Here is an 8,516-nt window from a genome sequence, read left to right on the forward strand (position 1 = left end):
TATTTAACTACAATTTTAGTTTTTTATTATTTTTAAAAATTTTAAAATTTACCTTTTTATTTAATTTTATGAAAGTATAATGTTTATTATTTAATAATTTATTCTCATAAATTGTATATAAAAATTAATATGTAAATTTATATTAAGTGAAATTATTTTTAATGAATTATTATTATTATTATTATTATTATTATTACTATTATTATTATTATTATTATTATTATTATTATTATTTATATTAGTATTATTATCATTTTATCATTAAGAGATTTCTTCTATATTTAACTTTATTTTTTATTCAATTTTGTTTTGAATTTTGAATTTTTATTTTTAAAACTCTTATTTTTTTTAACTTAGTTATGTTTTAATGCAGTAAAATGTTAATTATTATAATAAAATCATTTATTCTTTTAAAATTTTTTAATTTTAAAAAGGCATATCATATTTGTGTAATGTACAAATATTTCTAATTAGTTAGAATAAGCAAAACTACAAAAAAATTAGATTAAAATAACGCAAATATGATATGAAAAATATAAAGTGAAAAAGTAAAGATCTATTGAACTTTAATTTAAAATTAGATACATTTTAAAATGTTTAAATTTACATTTAATTAAGATTAATTATATTTGAAAATACTTGAATTCAACTTAAGGGTGGATAAATCTTCATTTTCTTATTTTACATATCATTTTACTTCAAAAGAGTTAAATTTCTATAATTCTATTAAACAATGTGTGAAATTAAAATTTAGAATTAAATAAAAATTTAAGTATTCTTTGAGTTTAACGAATTTTATATCTCCTAATGAGTAAAATTTTGAAAGCATCTACTCTCTAGTAGTTATATTTCCTAATGAGTAATTTCTTCTTTATTTTAATTTAAAAAATTTAAATTAAGAAAAACCTAACTATTCCATCTCCTATTCCTAAAAGGTTCTGTACAAAAAATAATAATTTTAAATCTGACAATTTTCTCTGCTCAAGAATGAGATATTATTCCTTTATTATTAGCGTTTGGTCAAAAAAACAGATGAAAAAAAATAGTTTTATATATTTGTTGTATTTAAATTAATGAAGAGAGGGTTAGAGTCTATATTCATGTAATTTATACATATAATTTTGTGTTTTGTTTAATATTTTTAAAAGAGGAGGATAGGGAGTTGGAAAATTTCCTTACTCAATTTTAATTTCTTCTAAAATTGAAAAGATTCGAAGAAGAGAGAGTTTTTAAAATTAATTAAATAAAATTATAAAATTTCCTTAATTAAAAACTTTATTCGATTGTTTTAAGTGTATAAAAGTAAATTTGTTTTATTTTCTTCCTATTATGAACCGAAAAGGTGTTGTTTTTATCCATGAAAATTCCTTCCATCTTCTCTCTTCTTTTAAATCAAATAATACATTAAAGAATTTATTTTTTAATCAAGTAGACAAAATTATTTTAATAAATTTATCTTACCATTCTAAATATATATATATATATATATAATTATTTTATTTATTTGTCTTTTTCCTCTTTGTGAACTACATAAATTATTTTTTTCCCCTCAATTAAATTTTTTTGGTTTTTTTTAAATCAATTAATTACATTGACTGATGCATAATAAAGAATTAAATTGTCAAAGTCTGAAGAGAAACTCTTAATATAGAGGGAATAAAATGATTTATGATTGTATTTTTATAACTAATTAGATGAAATATTAGTTGAAAAATTAGTATTTTTTTTATTTAATATTATTATTGCCCCAATTGCCCAAATTGGTTTTGGAATTTGAGGTTGTCAAATTTGGGTGTTGGCGATGCATTCAGAAGAAGGGGATACTACCAAACAAAAGATGGGATTGGAAGCTGGAGCTGTGAATTTAAAGAAGATGATGAGTAGTGAAAACTTCAGCAGTAAGAACATAATTTTTAGAGCCGATAAAATTGATTTAAAGAGATTAGATGTCGAGCTAGAAAAGCACTTGAGCAGGGTTTTTGCCAGAACCTTTGAGGCTAGAAGGCCTAAAGAAGCATGGGAGATTGATTTGGCCAAATTAGAAATACAATATGTGGTAGCTAATGGGGCCTATGGTACTGTATTCAAGGGCACTTATGACAACCAAGATGTTGCAGGTATTTGCACTTTATCTATTCTTATACTGGTTGATTACCTTTGTTGTTGAAAAAACATAATAAAGAGAAATTAAAATTTATTATTCAATGACTTTAGATGCTAAGATGTTTTGTATATTCTCTCAAGCTGTGTTTTTTAGGAAACAATTTTTTCAATAACTATCTTGGGTTAATTAGAAATTGTTGGGATGGCCGCGTTGACTAGAATTGAAAATGATAAAGGACATATAAGAATGGTAAATATTTATTAGTAGAAGCCTTTTAGATGGTGTCTACAAACAAAACTACGAGGACTTAAACGTAAAGTGGAAAATATCGTACTAGTATTGATAATATCCAGGTAAGTACGTGAACCTAGCAGAAAGTATAGGAAGCAGCAGTAAGAGCAAGAGCAGTCCGCAAGGCAGCTGGTTGAAGCGGGATAATACTTTGGATGAATGTTGAATGAGAAAGGAACTGCTGGGGGATGAATAGACCATTACTTTGTCGTCCACGTGGACGTAGATGCAAGGGAGTGCCTCAAATGTTGTTCCCACGTAGACCACACATATAGTCATGATCTTGAATAATATTTTATGTTTGAAGAAATTCTCACTGTTTTGTCACGTTGAATTTTCTAGTAAAAGTATTGGACTGGGGTGAAGATGGTGTTGCCACTGCTAATGAAATTGCTGCTTTACGAGCATTATTTCGACAGGAGGTTACTGTATGGAACAAACTTGATCATCCAAATATCACAAAAGTACTAACTTATAATCTTCACACATTTTAATCTCTTGTTTCTAAATTCATGAGTAGTACTTGATACTTGACAAAGTTTGCATGCTTAGGTTTGTGCTACTTTCCTTTTCATAAAAGAAATTATAATGAATAGTTTTGCAATTGTTCTTGTCTTTCATCCAACAGTTTATTGGAGCTTCAATGGGCACTTCAAATCTTAAGGTTCCCTTAACAACATGTGGTCGACATTCTCTTCCTTCCAAGGTGTGTAGTGTTATTGCTGAGTTTCTTCCTGGTGGGACATTGAGACAATACTTATTTAAAAATAAGAGCAACAAACTTACTTATAAGGTTGTGATTCAGCTAGCTTTGGACCTCTCTAGAGGGTGGGTTCTATTGTATTTACTTTTACAATTGTTGATATCAATACTTTTTTTATATTTTAACTGAAACAATATTATTTTTTTTCATTGCAGTCTTAGCTATCTACATTCAAAGAATATAGTTCATCGCGATGTGAAAACCGATAATATGCTATTAGATGCTAATCAAAATCTTAAAATAGCTGATTTTGGAGTTGCTCGTGTTGAAGCTCTAAATCCAAGTGAAATGACTGGTGAAACTGGAACCTATGGATATATGGCACCAGAGGTAGCAATATTGCTTTGAAATTTGATTTGAATATTATAATGTCGAAGTGTTTTTTTTTTTTTTAATGACTTCAAATACATTATTACTCGTGAGTGTGAGATAGGAAATCCTATTTATATAATTTGCTATAATCTTACTCTTATAACATGTGTAGGTTCTAGGCGCCAAACCTTACGACAGAAATGTGATGTCTATAGCTTTGGCATTTGCTTATGGGAAATTTATACTTGTAATAGGCCTTATTCAACTCTGACTTCTGCTGCTCATATGTCTTGCTCAGTTAACAAGGTCAGTTCATAAGGATTTTTAACTCTCATTTCTACATTTTCAAGAACATTGAAAAAATGGGTTAGATTGTGGGTTAGGCCCAGCCATTATTTAATTAAGAATCATGTTGGGAGTCTATTTATAGATTGGCATGGAATTTGTGATTTTGTTTTTCTTAATATTTTTGTATTTACTGATATGTCAAAGCATCTTAGTAGCAAGTATTATAAGACTGCTCACGCTCAAAATCAGTTTTGAATATTTTGTTTTCTTCAATGACATTTAATTTTTTTATAAATTTTTTATTCTGTTTATATGCATCATTCTACATAGCATATTTTTCTAACTTAATTGGTTGCATTTACGACCAAAGATTCCTAGATGTTGTCCAAGTGCCTTAGCAAATATCATGCGAAAATGTTGGAATGCAAAACCAGAAAAGCGTCCAGAAATGCATGAGGTGGTGAAAATGTTGGAAGCAATTGATATAACCAAAGGAGGTGGAATGATACCCCAAAATCAGACTCCACTTTGTTTTTGCTTCACACGTTCTCGTGGTCCCTAACTCTTCATAATCAAAATTTTCATGTGTATGTATAAATCAACATAAGGAGCTCACAGCCAGTGCAAATCAGCAAATCTAGAGAGATAAGCTAATTAATTACTGCTTAACTTTTTTTTCCTCATCAATAAAGAAGATGATGGTGAAAAGAAATTTGTTTTTTCTTTTTCAATTTTTAGCTGAAACATGAGGATCATTTCTTCTTACATATTATATTTAGTACTGAAAGCTTGCTTCAGTTAGTGCACCAAACAAAGTGTGCAATGTATTTTGAATATTATTATTTATCCAATAATTTATTTTAATAGTTTTTTTACAATATATGTTTTTTTTTTCTCTACTTTTATCTTTGTTTTAAATATTAAAAATAGCTAGCACTACTCATATTTTGGTGAAATAGACATTGAGTTCACAGGTTAGTACGCGAACTTTTGAGCTTGGTTCAAGATCTACTCATGTTTTAGCCTAAACATAAGGTTCATATTAGCGAAAATACAACAATACACTAACATGAAGCCTTTCTCTTCTGAGCTTAGCCCATTTAACTCAATTTATCGGATCTACTTACATTCACTCCACTTTGTTGAAAAAAAAATCCACTTTAAGTAGGGCACATATATTTTTTATAGATTTAGGCCCGTATTTTTTGGCCAACAGATATAGGCCCGTAAAATTACAAGTTTTGCGGGCTAATCCTCATACTACGACCCATACACTCATCTATACGTGAAAGGTCATAAAGGCCCCAATTCTTCATCTAGATTAGGTACATCATTTGAGGCCCACTAAAGCACCTTAACCTGCAAGTGTAATAATGCTTTTACATGCGTAGAGGTGTCAAATAAGCCAGTTTTAATTAATTTAGCCTTAATCCATACGAGTCAGGGCTAAAAGATTTATTGGGTCAAAAAGCCCACAATATAAAATAGTCTATAAAATTTAAAAGTCCATGAAATTAAGTGAGCTAGGGCTAATTCATGAGCTAATTAATTTTAAAAAATTATTACTTATAAAATTTCTTAATATATTATTTCATAATTTTATTTAAATATTAATCATAAAATTTATCATGTTTTAATCTTTTAATACTATTATATTTTATTTATTTATTTTTATAAAATTATCTTAAAAACATCACATATTAAATAAATATTTTTAAAATCACAATAGAGATACAAAATTAATCAAAAAAAAATATTAGTTAAATTTATTAATTTATTTTTTATTAAATTATTAAAATGTTTGAAATAATTTATTTAAATAAAATTTAATGTATTAAAAAATATAAATATAATATTGTCAGCTTGAAAATTATAGATATGTAATACTTAATATTACCAAATTTATGAATGTAAAAAAGTAATTTATGACTTAAGAAAAATTAATGAATATTTAAAATTTTTAAATTTGGCTTATTTTAATTAAATATAATTTATTTTTAAAGTAAAATAATTTGATTAAATAGAATTAATAAAAAATATTTTTAAAATTAAATAAAATAGTTTAATAAAAATAATAAACAAATACATGTGTCTTTTATTAAAAAATATTTATTAAGTATTCTATAAAAATATGTTTATTTATTTATTTTTATAAAATTATTTTAAGAATATCACATGTTCAATAAATATTTTTAAAGTCACAATAGAAACACAAAAATGACAATAAAAAAATAGCAGTAGCTAAAATTATTAAGTCATGTATTATGAAAATGCTTAAAATGATTTATTTAAATAAAATTTAATGTGTTAAAAAAATAAATAGAATATTCTTATCATAAAAATTATAGATAAATGATACTTAATATTGCAATATTCATTAATGCAGAAAAGTAACCTATAAACTTAACAAAAATTAATAAATATTTATAATTTTAAATTTTGCTTAATCTTAAATTGATAGACTTTTTTATTTTTAAAATATATAATTTTTTAAAATATATTTTTTATATTTAAAATATATTTTTATTAATTTTAAATAGAATATTAATAAAAATAATAAATAACACATATGTTTTTTTATTTAAAAAAATAGTAAATATTTATTAATTATTTTAAAAAAGTGTGGGTTAACTCTTCTTTAACTCTAATCCTAACTTATATTTTGTTTATATATTAGAGCTTAGAGCTATAGTAAACTCATAATTTATGAGGATAAAAAAATTAGAACTATATTATGAATTGTTTGAGGAAACTTATAAACTTAAGACCAAATTGACATCTTTATATATGCCAGAGGCTTGTTGTCATATGAAGTTATTTGAGATTAACCAAATAATACATAATTTTGTATTTTTATTTTGCTAATAAACAGGGTTTTAAAAACTCCAAAAAAATAAAGGACACTAACCAAACAACCTAGGCCACAATAAGTCAAGAGAATCCAATCTTAACAAGGGTTCTAAGGAAGAGGGTGCCTTATCAAAATAAATATCCAAACCAACACCTAATTTTGCCCTAATTTTGCTAAACAGTCAGCACATTGGTTAGCTTCTCTTGATATGTGAGAAAATCTAATAAATTTGATCCTCCTAAGAAGCATCCTAATTCCATTAATAACAGAAAATAAAGGATGCAAACAGCTCTAAAAATTAACAATTAAAGAAATCGCTTCCTTGCTATCACACTCAATCCAGATAATCTGAATATTCTTGGAAATGACAAGATGCAGACCCCAAAAAATACCCTACAATTCAACAGCAAGGGAGGAGCAAGAGGGTAGTTTTCTGAAGAAACCACCCAAGAAGGATCCTCTATGATCACGGATGAGACCCCCACAACTAGCTTGACCTAGATTCTGCATAGCAGATCCATCAGAGTTGAGCTTAAAATGTTGGTGAAGGGGAGGCTGCCACCTAACAAGGCTATGCGGTTCCACAAGGCAAGCACCCAGATTTCGGTTGTTCCTGGCAGAGAAATGGAAAAATTCAAAATCAGACATGATTTTATGCAGCAAAGCATCAATATTCAAGGCCAAATTATTGAAAATAAAATTATTTCTATTCTTCCAAATGTTCCAAGTGATAACCCCAAACAGTTTTTGCCAATAAGAACATAAAAAAGGGTTATGTTTAGACAAATTAAGAGACAACCAACTAGATAACCCAAGACTATAAAATAAAACCCTTTTATCAGTAGGAATAAAATGGTCCCAAATCTGAACAGCGCTCCAATAGTCCCTAAGAACATGGATCACATTTTCTGAAGCCTCATTGCACCTGGTACACAGAGAGGAGTTAGTCATTTTGTGATTACATCTTTCAGCATTGGTTAAGAGCCTACCATGAGCCACTTTCCAAAGGAAAACATTAATCTTAGGGGGACCCTCCCATGCCCAAACAAGATTAAAGATACAATTATCATTATGAAGAATTTGATCACCAACAGAAATAGGATTAAAGGCAAACTTTATTAAAAAAATGCCATTACTAGTCATTTTCTAAAAAAAAAATAGTCCTAAGTACTAGTTATTAAAGGAGGAGTAATTTGGGCTATTAATTCACAAACTGAAACTAGAAGAACCTGACCCAATCTATTCCAGTCCCATCTACCCTGAGATACATAATGAGTCACACAATCCTCTAATTCATCCCTATGGATGAGGTGAGTGGTAAAGCGAGACAGATTCTGATGATTAGACAGCCAATTATCTTTTCAAAATCTAACTAACATTCCATTTCCTAAAGTCCAACCCAACCGAGAACAAAAAGATTTCCAGACAAAAACTAAACTCTTCCAAAGGGAAGAAGATTGTTTATTATTCTTAAAAACAGGCATTTTACCCAAAGAAAATTTGTATTTGTAACAAATAACTTGGAACCATAAATCCTTAGGAGAATTAATAAGTCTCCAACAAAGTTTCATAATGAAGTCTTGGTTCACAAAATAGATATTTCTAAATCCAAGCACACCCTCTCCCTTAGGTCTGCAAATTTTATCCTAACTAATTAAGTGACATTTTCTACCACCCAAAGATCCGCAAATGAACTTTTTACAAATAATGTCAATTTCTTTATAAATAGATTTTGGAATCAAAATAGTTTATATAAAATAATTAGGAATACTCATAATATAAGATTAAGCAAGAGTAATTCGGCCTGCCATAGAAAAAGAATTCATTTTTCAAATAGAGAGTTTCTATTAATTTTATCAATCAAAAAAGCAAAGTCTTGCCTAGAAGGACTACTATGACTAATAAGA

General features: G+C 27.3%; 1 pseudogene; it reads left to right on the plus strand.

Moving 5' to 3' along the window:
• The first annotated feature begins 1,801 nt into the window (after nucleotides 1–1,801).
• Nucleotides 1,802–4,320, plus strand: LOC113871834 (annotated as a pseudogene).
• The last annotated feature ends 4,196 nt before the right edge of the window (nucleotides 4,321–8,516 follow it).

This window comes from Abrus precatorius, unplaced genomic scaffold (genome assembly GCF_003935025.1).
Source record: "Abrus precatorius isolate BTA unplaced genomic scaffold, Abrus_2018 Scaffold7, whole genome shotgun sequence".
NCBI classification, from domain to species: Eukaryota; Viridiplantae; Streptophyta; class Magnoliopsida; order Fabales; family Fabaceae; genus Abrus; species Abrus precatorius.